At 37.0% G+C, this 16,892-nt stretch overlaps 1 long non-coding RNA gene and 1 pseudogene across 1 annotated transcript in view; both read right to left on the minus strand.

Annotated features, from left to right (window-relative positions):
* Window positions 1-5,203: 5,203 nt before the first annotated feature.
* On the minus strand, window positions 5,204-5,743 carry LOC141522677 (high mobility group protein B3-like; annotated as a pseudogene).
* Window positions 5,744-7,790: 2,047 nt separating this feature from the next.
* The window catches only part of LOC141521071 (uncharacterized), a 45,960-nt gene continuing 36,858 nt past the window's right edge, over window positions 7,791-16,892 (minus strand). Inside the window, exons 4-5 of the long non-coding RNA XR_012477843.1 lie at window positions 13,201-13,280; window positions 7,791-8,052 (exon numbers count right to left, since the gene is read on the minus strand). This is a non-coding gene — a long non-coding RNA (uncharacterized LOC141521071). The remainder of the gene's footprint in view (window positions 8,053-13,200; window positions 13,281-16,892) is intronic.

Genomic DNA, 16,892 nt, shown 5'->3' on the forward strand with positions numbered 1-16,892 from the left:
GTGCTGTCAGGGAAGGAGTGGAGAGAACTAAAAAGAAATGACTAGTGTAAAAACCAAAGATATTCATAAGGCACTCTCCTCACAAAAGACTTGGATTCAAGTCTCAGTCCTTTCTCTCACTCCTGTGTGTCCCCCTTACTTCTAAGAGTCTTTGGTTCCCCAAAGGGAATGAAAATGGAGGATGCTAATACTTGTTCTGTCAGCTCTCATTCGTACTGAACCCCTTGTTATTTACTGGAGGCTCAGAACCCCTACCCCTATCTCTGTAGCTTCAGCTGAACGTGATTCAGAATCCAACTGTGAATTTCTCTATTCTGAATGGATCAGCTGCAAGAGAGTTTTCTCCAGGAGAGGAGAAAAATAACATCCCAGCCTCTTCTTTTAGTAGCTTGAATTAATTATTTGCCTGGTTCTGCTGCTGAAGCACCTTGGCGGGCTGCAGCTGGGATGCCAGATGCCTGAAACTGGATTCTAGCCTGAGCTAGGATGAGAAGCGGGCAGCTTCTGCCAGGCTGGGTGAGGAATGAATTTATTTTTACCCAGCATCCACTGGAATAAGCCTAGAGCTCCAGGTGTGGGGGAGTTAGTAAGCTCCCAAGCCTAGCCTGCAACCCCCACCTTCCTGCTACAAAAGAGTTTCCATAATGCCACACCCTCCTCTAGCTCCTGTTGCACCCCATGACAAGGAAACCAGACAATGCTATGACAAATAATGGTCACCCCCCCCCCAAAAAAATATAAGATTAGACACGCCCCCCCTTCCACACTCAGTAATCCTGGCCTCCTCAGAGAGGCTTCAAGGGCAGCTACTTCCTCACAGCTGCGTCCTCACACCTGGTGGGGCTACAGCTTCCAGTGACTGGCCTTGCTCCCTCTTGCTCCCAGCCTCTCCTCTTAGCCAGCACTGTTGACCTTGCTTGGGTTTGTTTCTGTTTTAACTGAAAGGGCTAGAGGGACCATGTGGGGTTACAGGTATTAAGTAGGTCTCCTGAAGGATATATTGGTGTTCTTGTTATCCTGGAATATCTGGAGGAATGGGAATTGATGAACTTTAAGCATTGCCATTTGAGGAGCAGAATGAGAGTGCTACTTTTTATATACCTCCCCTGCCTTTCCTCCTCAATCTGGCTCCAGTCTACATTTCTTGTCTTTTTATATTACTCCCCTTCATTTCATGTTTACTTTCCCTACATAGTACCCGTTCCAGCCAAAGCAGAGAGTGCTGTTACTCAAACTTGTCACACTATTTCCCACCCTATGAATTTAGGTAGGCAATTTCTCTTGTCTGTCTGGGCTATATTTTCCTTCAAAATCCTTTTCTTCCATGAAGATTCCGCTTATGTGCTACCTCCTTCATGAAGCCTTTCCTAATTCCTCCCAGCTGGAAGATGTCCTTTCCTTCTTTGCATTGTCCCAGATCATGCTTGCCCCCTTCACCATCTTGTTTTATAGTTATGTGTTCACATGTATGGTCTTGGCTATAGTAGATGTCTGCTTTCTGATAAACAACTCACTAAGGATGGAGAGACTCAACCCCAGTAAGTTGACTTCTAGGGGATGAATTATATGGGCACAGTAATTCATGAGAAAAAGTAAAAAGCAAAAAGACCTGTACACCTCTGTAGGGATAGGGGCAGAATGTACTAAAGAACCACACAATTTTTAGATTGTCTATAAACATTAACTGCTGGTACTCTGAATTTGTGGTCCTCGTCCAGTGACTGATGAGCAGGCATATTCCTAGAGGAACTGAGTCATATCATTCTTGAAATTCTCATCACAGATGGAACCAAAAAAATGAAAAGAAGTTAACAGAAGTTCTCTTCTCTGGATGAATGAAATAAAGGGACTGGTTGGTAGTGCAGTTAGCTTACTTTTTTGTGAATGCAAAAGCAAGAAGAAATATCATTTCTTTGATATTTGTACATCTTATGACAGACAGGGCTCATGATGAGCTTTTTTGTTTAAAAAAGGCTACATGGAGTTAATTACAACTTATACACCAATATTAAAGAGGATGAACTAAAGAAATTCTCTGAAAAACTTGACAAGACTCTCCAAATTAAATGATTTTGTTGCAAAGGATGAAAATCGCAATTCAATTGCAATTCAAAGCAAAGGGAGGAAAATGAAACATAATTCAGAGGAAGTAGCAATCTCTGAGTAGTAGTAGGAATTCAAGGGAAAGATCATCAATACCACCTCCACTCTCTTGTGTCTCTTAATGAAGTTCTAGGGTAAATTTTCATTATTCAACTTGAGAAATGAAAGAAATTTCTTCACTTCCAAATTAAATATAAAGGATATATGACAAAAATTATATATATATATACATATATATATATATATATATATAAAACCAGGGAAAGATGATAAATAGAAGTAGGTTTAGAATAATTTTATATATACACATAAACTTATTTGTATCTAATGGTAGCCATCTCTGGGGTGGGAGGGAGGAAAGAAAAAAGAAAAAAATTTACATGATAATTCTGTTGTATATTTGAAAGGAATAGCAAGTTGTACATAGTGAATTTGCAGTTTCATATACAATGTTTTTATTGTACTGTTATAGAAATGCTTGATTTATTCTATAATTAAAATGCTATAAAAGACTGATAGATCAGGAAAATGCTATAAATGTAGATTACCAAGATTTTGTTTATTTCTAATAAATTTAACAGATTTTTTAAGAAAAGACCTGGAGGAAGTATGACCAAAAAGGAAAATGACAAATGCTGCAGAGGACAGAGAAGATAGATGCACTAATGCATTGTTGTTAGAGTTCTGAACTGGTCTGAGCATTCTGGAAAACAGTTTAGAACTATAGAAAAGGAAAATTATGCATACCTTTTGACTCAGCAGTAGTACTACTACTAGTTCTGTATCCCAAAGAGATCAAAGAAAAGGGGAAATGTCCAGAAATATCTGTAGTAGCTCTTTTTATGTTGACAAAGAATTTGGAAATTGAGAGGACGCCCATCAGTTGGTAGAAGGCTAAAGAAGTCCTGGTATAGAATTGTGATGGAATAGTATTAGGCTTCAAAAATTACGAAGGGGATAGTTTCAGTTTCAGGAAAGAGTTCCATTAACTGATGAAAAGCAATATTGTAACAAACAATATAGAGATTTAACTACTTTGTTGGCAGTTACAAAGTACTCCAGATATAAAATCTGATCCACCTCTAAAAAGGGAAATAATGAACTCTGCAGATTGAAGTACTTTGTTCACTATTTTTTTTGCTTTTTAAATTTTTTTAACCACATGGCTAATGTAGAAATATGTTTTGCATGACTTCACATGTATAATGTGAATATATTATTGCTTGCCTTCTCAATGGGTAGTAGATGGCCTGAAGGGAGAGAGAAAATTTGGTACTCAAAATTTAAAAATAATTGGTAAGAAAATAAATAAGATAAAAAAGGTTGAAAAAAAGAACAGGAAGAATGAGGTGGCAGTGATGATAGTGGTGGTAGTGATAGTGATGGAGTAGTTTCCAAGGTTTTTTTTGTTAAGGTTTTTGACCTTTGCTGGCTGAATGTAGCTGTGGACCTGACTTACCAAAGAAACTGAGACATGGACTAAACAGTAAATTCTCCCTTTAGGAAAGAGGCAGCTTTCCTTTAAATTCACTCATAATACGGTTTGATCTGGCAAAAGAAAACAATGGAGGGTGGCTCATGAGCTGTGTATTCAAATAGATAGCAACTCCAACAAACCTTATGTTCAGGATATATTGAAAGGGCCCCCATGAGACAAAATATTGGAAAATTTAGCTCAGAAGGAAGAAATAAAAGAAGTCAAAGTTTTATAGACTGTACAATAGGAGGGAGTGCTCCTATTGATAAGATTCATGAAAGGCCCATCAAAGTATCAAATGCTACCTGTCATTTCCTTCTTGCCCATTCCAGCAGAGGGCTCTTTAGGACAGGAACTGTCATTTTTTTTCTCTATATATCCCTAACATCTACATAGTAGGCACTCCGTAGATTTGTTTTTTTAATGTTAATACTGCTTGTTTAAGTTTAGAAAACATTTTAGCATTCTAAATACACACACAAAAAATCAACAAAATGTTCCAAGTATTAGGTACAGAATGAGTTTTTGACTTCTACTGATGTATTGTCCCTTCAGTTTTTTGAAAAAAAAATCATTTAAAAATGACAACATTTCAATAAAGTGAGAAACCATTTTTACAACTGGTGTCTGATTAAGGATTACTTCAAAAATATAGAGAGAACTGAATCAAGTTTATAAGAATACATCCACCATTTGTTGGTGGAATTGTGAACTGATTCAACCTTTCTGGAGATCAATTTGGAACTACGCCCAAAGAGCAATAAAACCGTGCATGTCCTTTGATCCAGCAATACTACTATCAGATCTATATCCCAAATAGATAATCAAAAAGGGAAATGTACAAAAATGTACAAAATATTATACTTGTACAGAAATATTTATATCAGCTCTTTTTGTAGTAGCAAAGAATTGGAAATTAAGGGGATTCCCATTAATTGGGGAATGGCCAAACAGATTATGGTATATGAATGTGATGGGGGCACTCTTGTTATGAAAGCAATCATGAATGGATGGACTTCAGAAAAGCCTGGAAAGAATTACATGATCTGATACTGCGTAAAGTGAACAGAACTAGGAAAACATTGTACACATTTATAGCAACATTGTGTGATGATCAGCTATAATAGACTTAGCTCTTCTCAACAATATAATAATCAAAGACAATTTTAAAGATTTGTAATGCAAAATGTCATCCACATCCAGAGAAAGAACTATGGAGACTGAATTTAGACCAAAGCATACTATTTTCCATTTAAAAATTTTGTTTTATGCTTTGTTATAGCAATAGCAAAGTTCACAGAGAGAGGAAAAACACTAAATTTCCTTTTCTTTTTGTGTCAGAAATAGGATTTGAACCCATGCCTCCATACAGAGACCAGAAACACTCTGAAAAGGAAGGAGTAACCTTGAGTCTGGTACCTTAGACCACTCAGTCATGGAAATATGTATAAATTTGATAGTTTCAAGGTGCTCATAGCTTATATCTATGAACATAAACCAGGTAAAGTATCTAGAGCACTTATTTTCTATTTTAAAAACTAAATGCTACAATAAACACCATAACAATAAAGTTTTCATTTAGTATTTCCTCCACTCTATGATATTTTAAAATATTATATAGTTTTATTCACCATCATTCACATCATCTTTATCTTCCTCATTTTCCCCCTTTGTACTATCAAGCTTTCCTTTGGACTTATAATTAGTAACATTCTTTTCATATTTTTCCTCCAGTTTTGCTGCCTTATTGTTGTATGGCTGCTTCTCATTATCACGTTGTTTTTGTTTTTGTTTTTACTACATCCTCAATGATATCCCAGGGTTTGTAGATTTTATCTTGGGCAAAATTCTGAACAGAACAGGAAGAAGCCAGAAGTGACCATTTGGGAACATTAGGATCCTTTCCCCCTCTTCCTTTAGCAGACACATAATCTTTCTGTCATACTTGTCATACCACAACTTATCAACCTTTGTCATTTCATCAAACTTGGATTTTTCCTTCCCGGTCATAATTCATCCATCTTTCTGAACACTTCTTTGAAAATTCTGAAAAATTGACAGGAACTTCAAAATCTTTTTCTTATGTTCTTCACAGCATATTTGTTCAAAAAAGGCATATGCAGACATTTTGCCTTTTGATTTCTTCGGGTAATTGTTAGCCATCTTAGTGTGTAACTGTATTACACTAGATTCCACTCCATTAATATTTGTTGAAAGTTGGTTCCAAGCTCAGAGATCTTAAGTAAGATTAGAACTGTTTTCAGATACTGTTGCTATTGTTGGGGGCATTGCTGAGTGTCCTAAAAAGCCTGACAGGATTGAGTTTATAAGGTGTCCTAAAAAGAATAGCCGCAGGTTGTTCTTTTTATTATGATTTGTCTTTATTGATAACTGATATTATATGAAGATCTGGACTTTTTCTGCCCCACAGGGAAAACTAGAATGGGTCTAGGCTTACAAGATTCTTGTATCTAGTAAAGCTGTGCTTCTCAGTACTGAGTGACAATTTCTTGCAAAAATGAGATGGGAATGAATGGTTGGAGGAGAAAAAGCTGATGGGACAGGTCTATGAGTGGGATTGGGGGGGGGAGGGAGGTGGAGGGGCTATTGGAGAGAGAACCAAAGAGCCCAGAAAGGGAGGGAGGGAGGTAGTTCCTAAAGCTGAATGACTAAAAGCGATTATGGATAAGAAGGGGCCTGAGACTGAGGTAAGAAGAATATGGAAAGTTTTCGTCTATAAACTCTGAAAAGAGAATACAGGACTATATCTGTTTCTTCTTTCTCTCAGTCCAGGCTGCATGGCTCATGAACTGATCCATCTTTGAGTAGGGGGAGTATGGCAGAAACCATGATGAAGCTTGTCTCCCTGGAAGTTTCATTTGGGGAAAATAATTTTGTTCCTAGTGTCACCCCTTTTCCCCACCTTGACCACAGGCCATGAGAATCACCATTAATCTGCAACCTATAAGAGAGGGGTATAACTAGGAAGAGGCAAGTAAGGCACCTTCCTTAAGTGCACAAACCTGAAAGATGTTGAAAATATTTTTTAAAGAGTGCATTTCCTACCCTAAGGATGCCTTGACTAGACGATGGAGTTGGGGAGGTGGCACAAGTTTACCTTCTTGTTTTTGGTTGCCAAATTAGTTTGTTAAAGCATTGCCAGGGGACGGCTAGGTGGCGTAGTGGATAAAGCACCGGCCCTTGAAGTCAGGAGTACCTGGGTTCAAATCCAGTCTCAAACACTTAATAATTACCTAGCTGTGTGGTCTTGGGCAAGCCACTTAACCCCATTTGCCTTGCAAAAAAAACCTAAAAATAAAAATAAAAAAATAAAGTATTGCCAGTATATTAACCTTCTACCCCATCCCCCCCAACTCATCCCCTTGTCACTCCACCCATTTCCTCCTCCTTTGTTCTCAGCCTTGTTACTAACTGTTCAAAGATTCACTATCTGTGGAAAATTCCAGTCTGGCTCCAAACTGCCTTGTTTACCTTATTTTTCTTTTGCCATCCTCCATATATGATATGTTCCAGTCAAAAAGACTTTTTGCTTGGTCTCCAATCTCATCTTGTCCTCTCCTTCTGGGCATTTCCCCATTCTAGCCCTAATAGATAGAATTCAGGAAGATCTGAGTTTGACTCCCCCCCCCCCAATATTTCTCTAAAAGGCTTCTTAGTTGGTTGACCCTGAGCAAATTTCTTTACCTCTATGAGTCTGTTTCCTCATCAGTAAAATGGAGAAAATAGCATCACTTATCTCAAAAAATCATTTTGAGATTCAAATAAGATATTTCTAAAACACTTTATGAACATTTTAAAACTCTAGAAATATGAGCCATCATTATTATTATTTTATTATTAACTGTCTACTGAGCTTACTGCAAGATGTAGTGACTCCTCATACATGAAGCCTTTCCTGATTGCCACCCTTCTCTCTACCCTCAAAAAGTCTTCTCTTTTGCTTCAAATTTCCCATAGTATTTCTCATATTCATTGCATTTCCTCTTAGCATTCAGCACATTCTGTCTGAATTCTACTTATTTGGATACATACCTTTATACCTCCCCACCCCTCATTCAGTTATAAGCTTTGTGAGGACAGGGACTTTGTTCTTTTTCATTTTTGTATTCCTGGTGCATAGGGACCTTGTTCATAGCAGGTACTTTAATAAATTCCCTGTTGGATTGTTGAATTGAATTGTGGTGAGAACAGTTGTGAAGGAATTACCTGAGGAAGTTAAAACTACTAAATCTCCCAGTGAACAAATGGATTGTCGTCCAGATGTGTCTCATGAAGAGCCGACTTCAATAATACTCAGATAGATTGATGATCGAGAAAAACCAGGTACACAGTCCAAGAAATATAATTGTGCTTTCCTGAGGTGAAGGACACAGTGGGAGAGGCTCCAACCAATTTATTAGCATCATTTTAGAGAACCATGGATTAACTAGCAACAGCTGCAGAGGGCAGTCCTATGACAAAGGAACAAGCACGAAAGGTGAGTGTTAATCTATGAATTGCAAACCTGGATGTCTTGCCACATAATTTTAACTTTTTCTTAGGTTAAATACTGAATTGGTTTAACAATAAATAGAACTTAGATAATTGATATATTATCATCACTACTTTCTGTATCAATGATGAATTATCTAAAGAATTTGCTAAAGTTATATGCAAGTTGCTTGATCCTAGGCTGGAGAAGAATTTTTACTTTGCCCTAGATATCTCCAAACTCTTCAAGCCCTGAGGTCCTATATTCTGTGTTCTCATAGGATTTGGAAACTTTTTAAAATAAGAGTAGAATGTAAACTCCTTAAGGGCAGGGGGTCTATTTTATTTTTGTCTTATTTCCCGAACATCTGACCCTCATGCATATTTGGAATTGAAGTCTAAAGATAACAAATATAGAACATTATGATCAATGTCAAATCCCATTATGGGGAGGGGGGATAGTAAAAGTCAGGTTCTGCAACTCAAATGTGGATTCTCCCATCTCTCATGAGTACTGTCCAACAGTAACAGTGCTGTCCTAGTTGGTCAGCTCCCAGAGACTGGCTTCCTCTTCCCCCTTAGCTCTGTTCCTTTGCAGGTTATAATATTTGTCTCCTTGGTATCGGTTTGCATATGTAGATTACCCAGTCAGATCATGACTCAGCTTCAGTCCTACCAGGAAAACTCCCTCTCCCCTCCTTAATTTGTCACTGATCATAAATTTCATTGATTTGACTCTAAGTCAAGGACATATAGTATAAAACTTGAATCAGAATGTTAATGAAAAGAGTGTTTGTTGCCATGGTGGGTTATGTATGTGTGTCCATATGGATTTTTCTAAATACAGCTTGAAGAGAGGTATGAATAGATATATTGGGAAGTTTTTTTTCATTCTTCTGCTAGGGATATTTTGATTCCCAAAAGGGGCCATGAGACAGGCCTATTCTGCTATGCTTGGAGAAGAGATAATAGACTAAAATCACATTTATGTTGTGATGGTTCAGTCATTGTGTCCAACTTTTCATGACCTCATGGACTACAGTATACCAGGTCCTCCTATTCTCTATTGTCTTCTGAAAGCTGTCCAAACTCACGTTCCTTGCTTCCATGATACTATCTATCCATCTCATCCCCTGCCAACCCCTTCTCCTTTTGCTTTTCAATCTTTCACAACATCAGTCTTTTCCATTGAATATTGTCTTCTCATTCTGTGGTCAAAGTATTTAATGTTCAGTTTCAATATTTGTTCTTCCTAGTCTGAATTAATTTCTGTAAGTGTTGACTGATTTTATTTCCTTACTGTCCAAGAGACTCTCAAAAGTCTCTAGCACCACAGTTCAAAAGTATTGATTCTGTGACACTCAGCTTTTCTTATAGTCAAACTCTCACAGCCTTACATTACCTACTGGAAAAACTATAGCTTTGACTATATGGAACTTTGTTAGCAAAGTGATGTATCTGCTATTTAGTGTGCTGTCCAGATGTGCCATAGCTTTCTATCCAAGGAGCAAGCATCTTTTAATTTCATGGCAGCAGTCACCATCTGCTGTGGTCTTTCAGCCCAAGAATATAAAATCTGATACTACTTCCATTTCTTCTCCCTCTATATGCGAAACCAGTTGTCATGATCTTAGGTTTTTTAAATGTTAAGCTTCAAGCCAGTTTTAATACTCTACATTCAACATCATAGTAATGTCTATGCTCCAACCACGATACCAAAGAGATCAAAGTTGCTCATTTCTATGAAAACCTACAGCATCTTCTAGAAATAATATTTTTAAAAATATATCTATCTGCCCCTCTAAATATTGCTAGCCTAGGAAAAATAATTTTTAGGTTCAAATCAGTCTCCTTCCAGCTACTATATATTATCAGAGGAGTGCCCCAAAGCTATATCCAAAGGCTTGACTCCCTTCCACAAAGACCATCACACATATTGCATAGTCAATTTTCCATTTATCCAAGTCTATTGCAGACAGAAATAGTAAATATACATAGATTATCATATGCTGGAAAATACAGAGTGAATGAGCTCTCCTTATGAATGAAAGTAATCTTAGATCAATTGAAACAGAATCTCTGATCTCACCCAAGGGAAGATTCTTGAAGTCTCTAATGTGACATGTTGAGCATAGAGACATACTCAAGGCTCAAGACTTCTTCTCAGAATCTTCTTCCTGAAGAAAGCCTGGAACCATATATAGCCTCTCTAAGAGTTCAAAACCAGAAGCCCTGCAGCCACAAGGTCTCATCAATTGCCACTTATGTAGGCAGAGTACAGAGGAACATTCTCGCTGCTAATGAGAAGAGTCTTATGCAAATGTCTAGGCTTGATCTCTGGGTTACATTCAAAAATAATAAATTAAATAACATCCATGCAACAAGAATGAGCATCCCCTCATCTTAACTGATTTTCCTCAGACTAGGCAGTAATAGCCCTTCAAACCTGGTTAGTCTTTCACTTTGGGGAATTCCACTCATGGCAAACCTCCTGATAGCTCACTGTCTAGTCTGCTTAGGAGAGTGAAAAAAGAAATTGAGAAACTCCTATTTGTCTCTCTTGAGGCAGTCTGGGATCTTCAAGAAGGATGCATCTGGTGTTGATCTCTTGTCCATGTGGCCAACATTTTTGCTCCTTTGTCTTCAGAGCTTTTCATGTTGAAGCTTGAAGTCTATTCCTGGTACTTTCACAATATGCACTCATTTAATTTGCATCTCTACTTCTTTTATTCCAGCTATAGGTGTGTGTCTGTGTGTGTCTGTAGCTGTGTGTGTCTGTGTATGTGTATGTATGTGAATTAATAAACACTTGGGAAGGTTTCCACTTGACAGAGTTCCAACTTGTCCAGAAACCAAGAAAGTACTATTTCCTTGTTAAATTAGCTCTCTTTGGGTAGCTAGGTATACAGTGGATGGAGTACCAGCCCTGGAGTCAGGAAGAAATGAGTTCAAATACGGCCTCAGACACTTAATACTTACTTAGCTGTGTGACCTTGGGAAAGTCGCTTAATCCCATTGCCTCTCAAAAATTAAAAAAACAGTAAATTAGTTCTCTTAAGGACTAGTCTCTCCTCCATCACTTTTTTTATTAGATAATTTTATTTTAATTTATTTTATTAGATAATCTAGAGGAGATCCATGGTAGACGTGAAACAACTGGGAAGAGCACTGAGATCACAAGATATTTGAAGAAAGGAAAAATTCTAAAGATCTAGAAAACATCTCAGTTCTTAAAGTGATGAAGAAATATCATCAGTAATAACAACAATAATGATACTTTCTAGTATTCCTATAGCACTTTAAAGTTGCAAAGTTCTTTCAAATATCTCATTTTATCCTTTATAGTTCTGTCATATATTAGTTGGGCTGGACTCTTTGTAACCCCAATTCGAGTTTTCTTGGCAAAAATACTGGAGTGATTTGCCAATTCCTTCTCTAACTCATTTTACAGATGAGGAAACTGAGACAAACATGATTAGGTGACTTGCCCAGGGTCATACAGCTAGTAAGCATCTGAGGCCAGATTTGAACTTATACTGATGATTCTTTCTGATCCAGAGCCTGCACTCTATCGCATCCCCTAACTGTCTCATGTTATCCTTACATCTATCTTGAGAGGTAGATACTATTTTCATTCCCATTTTATTTATAAAGAAGTTGAGGTTAAACAACTTCCCCATGGTCACTCAACTAGGAAGCCTCTAAGACCAGATTAGAACTCAGGTCTTCCTGATTTGAAGTCTGGTACTCTATTCACTGTACCATCTAACTATTTATTTTTTATGCCTGCTTCTCCATCTGCATACAAAACGTTATGGATATGACCCCTAGGCAACATTTTGAACAAGGGAAGTCAGGCTGTCAATCACTCAGACAGGAAAGCAGTCTGAGCATGTTAAGGGAACTTATTCCCCACTCCCTCTGTAGGGATGAATTTTTTCCTAGCAACTCACTCCTCTTCGGGGGCATGACTTTACTTTCAAATACATGCATTCTATCCTCTAGGGGAAGGAGAAAAATGGCTACCTACCTTAGTCAGCCTATGCTGTGGGTTTTTGCACAATTCCCAATGGTATATTTTTAAGGGTCCTGAGTGACTCTGCATATTAAAAAAAGGAGCTAATATTTTTTCTATTCTCTGAAATTATCTGCTCTTGCCTTCAGTTTAGCTCCATTTTCTGAGCAAGCACACCCTTCAAGCTCCATGAGAAAGGGGGAGCCTTTCTAAACTCTTACCAAGCTATAAATATTAATCAAAGATAGTCAGAATCACTAGCTAGTATTTTTTTGATGGTAGGTAAAAAAATCTAAATTGGATAAGAGATAAACAAGTTTATACACAGTCAGCTACTTTAACCAGTAGCCAAAATGGGGGTGGGGGAAGAGTGGTATTGTATAATAAGTGAAGGGCATTCTCCTAGGAGGAACAGAAAAGGGAATACTACTTGTCAATAAGCCAGGAAAATGTCTCTCTTTCTCTCTCTACCCCAGCTGCATATTCCTGGCTCTTCTCACTGGAACCTGGCCACCAAACAGGATCAATCCTGTCCCACTGAACTGTGATCTGGACTTCTTCCTGCCATGGCACTGTTTCATGTTAGTATGTTCTCATGGCTTATCATTTAACAGCTGCTCTCAATAGCATCTCCTCATCTGTGATTGCTTTCCACTTCTTCCTGCCAGTCAAAAATATGGGAAGACCTTGGGAGTCTGGGTACTAGGTAATTTCCTTCCCACAAGTCTCTTTGCCTTTTGTGGGTGTAACCATAGCTAGGGCTACATTTGAATCAGCTAAATACACATTTCTGACCTCCTCAATACATGGGATCATTGGCAAAGAAAGAAGGGCTTTTGTAAGTGATATTCCACAGTGCGTCACATCTTTCCCTTAACACAAATGACTAAAAGATGCAGATCCTTATCAAGTCTATTGTTTGTTGACCATAAATACATATGATTTGAAACTGTCTTAAAGGTTCCCTAGCAAGGTGTCTCCAATCCATACTTCAAAATCATTCAAGATTCCTTGCAAGATATGACCTTGTTTAACCACCCTCTGTTTGGACATATCAGATGAGGCATAAGATTTGCCATAGGTGTTTGTCACTGATGAATGACACGTAGCATACATGCCAAGTTGAAGAGGTAGATGGTGAGCTCCTCCAGAAACTTCAGCCTTTAAATGATATCTTGTTGGTTGTACCAAGACCTGAAATATTACAAAATATTTTATAAGGCAGAAACAAGGAAAAAAGAGTTTAACTTGAGTAACTACACAGGAAAAACAAAGCAGATGATGAATGTCTGCTGAACAGATTACAACATGCCAATTAGATGGACAACCTATAGGAGTTTTCTTTCTATCTATCTATCTATCTACCTATCTATCTATCTATCTATCTATCTATCTCTACAGATGTACAATTGTGTGTGTGTGTGTGTGTATATATATATATATATATATATATATATATATATATATATATATACCCAAATATGGCTATGCTATGTGTTGAATAGAATAGTTGATTAGAAAAAAAATTAAGTTTATTGAATTGCCTTCAGGAAATTGAAATGTTCCTTTAATTATTCCAAATTTCTCCCAGCAATTAAGGTGTTTTTTATACTGATATTCTACTGATGTTCGTGACTGTGAGACATGGAACCCAAGAGCCACTGAAAAGCTAAAAATGAATCACATACAAAGGGCAATGAATAGGCATATGAGTGATGGCTGTGAACAAGATGGAATCAACTTGGTGATCAGAAAAATGCATGATAAGAAAAGATGGGCTGGTCAGGTCAGGGGGAAAGAGAAAGAAGTGACAGATGATCTATTCAAGTGCTCCAGCGGGGTTCTCAAGATGATGAAAGCCTCTATCAAGTGTTTACTCATAAAGAGGAGTAAACTCACAGAAGATTTAAACCTGTACAGGAAGGATAAACATGGATGTGTTTTGATTTGTGTCACTGGAGGGAAGATCTATTTTGATGAGATCATTAATCTATTTGAATAACCCCTGGCACCTAAGACTCTGAGCTTTCAAGGACTAGTTTCAATGTTGGGGGGTGACCTCTCCCCAAATCTTATTTTTTTTAATTCATTTGCATCTAACTGGAAGAAAATCTTAGATTATAGGTCAAAAAGAGTTTGTACCTAGATGTTCCAAGATATAGGTAAAAGGGACTTCAGCTCCTGTACAAGCATTCAAGGTAAAATCAGGCACATGTTCAAATGTTATCCTTCAAAGACAATTCTCTGTGACTCCATTTGAGGTTTACTTGGCAAAGATGCTGGAGTGGTTTAACATTTACTTCTCCAGTTCAATTTACAGATGAGGAAACTGAGACAAACAGGCTTTAAGTGACTTATTCAGGGTTATACAACTATTTTGAGGCCAGATTTAAAGCCAAGTCCCCATATTCCAAGTGATAACTCCACAGTGTGCCACATCTTTACCTTAACACAAATAACTAAAATCCTATCAAACTTATTATTTGTAGATCATAAATATATGATTATGAAACACTGTCTTAAAGGTTCCCTAGCAAGGCATCTCCTTTCCATACTTCAAAATCATTCAAGATTCCTTGAAAGATATAACTTGTTTAATTACCCTCTATTTACTAAGCCATAGTGAGAATTTATTTCACCCCACAGAAAAATGAAGATAACATATAAAGGATCTGTAGATATAAACACAGTGGACTTCTAAAGGAGCATTACTCTTCTCTTCCCTCTTCACTGAGTTTCTCATTTGCCAAGGTTTTATCTTTAGATTTATAACACCATCCTGACATTAAGACTCTCTTTAGAAGTAAAATAAACTTGGGGGTTCCAGAAGGACAATCCTCACAAAGATGCTGGTAGTTCCCACTTTCACCCCAGGGATACATACTGGTCCAAGTGTTTGCATTCACCCTGGAAAGAAAATGAAATTGGGATTTGGAGGGACAACCAAGCCCCTTGCTTTCATATCTGCAATGTTTAAATAACTCATAATAGTAGGGTAATTTTTTTCTCCTCTGTGTATATTTGGACTTCAGAGACTCATATTTGATCCTCTTCTCTCTAAGCAGCTAGCACTGTCCAGAAATTTCTCCTTCTTTCAATCAAAAACTGTTTTTCTGAACTCCTGAGAAACTCAGTTATATCCATGAACTCAGTTATATCCTCTCACTAGACACTAAGAGTTCAAGAACACAGGGAATAGAAGTACCCAATACTCCATCAATGGCCCAAATACTACCATCTTTTGAGCAAAGAGGTTTCCATCACTATATTTGTGCTGGTGGTGATGGAGAAATGAATTGATCCCTGGAGGACCATGCCTATGTATAGGAGAATATTCAAGTCACTGGTCTCTGATCCACATTCATCATTCTCAGGATCTTTACAAAAAGGGGAAGGGACAAAAAGACTGATCCTTTAATTGATCCTCTTTTAATTTTTAAAAAATAGGTCTAGCACAAAGGATTGACTTTGACCCACAATACTCAGAGTCATAAAATTCATAACTATTGATCCATAATAGCCCAATCCAATCATTTCTTTCCAAGAGATGAATCTTAAAAAAGCAAAGTGGAATCCTGTGTTTTCTGAAACTTTCAAGTTAGTTGTCTGACTCAAAATGTGTTTTGTTGCAAAACATGATTTGCAAAAACCTGCCTATTCCCTTCTCATTGCCTTAATAAAGGTAATCTATGAACCCATGAATAAACATTTATAGATAGATAGATAGATAGATGATAGATAGCTTGAAAGATAGATAAATAGAAAGATTATTCTTGCAAATATTTTGAAGAAATATGAAAGTAGGCTTATAAGTCAATAATTGATTCTTTTCTCATTCAACTTTTTGTATATTAATAATATTCTCAATTTTCCCCAAATATTAAATTATCTTAGGAAATTTTTGAAGATAACCTGGCAAGAGAAAGTACTGGATACTGATGCCCTTTCTTGAGCTGAACTCTCAAGCATTCAAACTCTGCTATAAAAAGTACCACTCCAATAGACTGGTCATATTCAAATGCCAAATGTACATTTGCCTTAAAGACCATTTTATGGAGAAATCACACAAGGAAAGCACTCACATGAGAATCAATATAAAGACTCTCTCAAGTTCTCTCTGAAGATATTTGGAATTGATACTGAGATATGAGGTGCCATGCTCTATAAGCAAAACAGAATTGTGGTATCTCGAAAGAAATATGAAATGAACAGGTTTCAAGACATTTCCACTTCAAATATTCACATGGACTGTTTGTATCCAACCTGTGTTAGATAATTCTGAATTCATACTGGTCTGATCAGTCACAGTCAGATACATTATACCTTGACCCCTCCACAGTGATATCATTTTGGTCCTCCTCAAGAACAAAGAACAATAATATTTCTCCCTTTTTTTCAGATCTTAGAATTAATCCCTCAAAATCCTTCACATTGTCTCTTTTCCGGCATTATTTGGTCTAATCCAGTTGCCCTTTTTGTCTGAATTTTCATTAATACCATTTATACTTCATTAAATATACAGAATATTAAGGACTATAATGTCAGTGTCCAAATGCAGTAGTTCTGCCATCATTGATGGAGAGAAGAATTTGAAATACTAATATAGCATATCTTTTTCATTTTTCTTATCTGTTTGCTGTCCTCCTCCTAGCACCATACTTACATACTCTGACTTCATTCACTGGGTTTATCTTCAGGTTTTCTGTAAATGTGTAAAAGTTGTCAAATGATATATTCATTCTTTTTTTAAAAAAAAGAATAGTTTTTAATTTATTTGATCACTTTTTCTTTTTTCAATTCCAAGTT

Source organism: Macrotis lagotis, chromosome 4 (assembly GCF_037893015.1).
Source record: "Macrotis lagotis isolate mMagLag1 chromosome 4, bilby.v1.9.chrom.fasta, whole genome shotgun sequence".
Classification (NCBI taxonomy): Eukaryota; Metazoa; Chordata; class Mammalia; order Peramelemorphia; family Peramelidae; genus Macrotis; species Macrotis lagotis.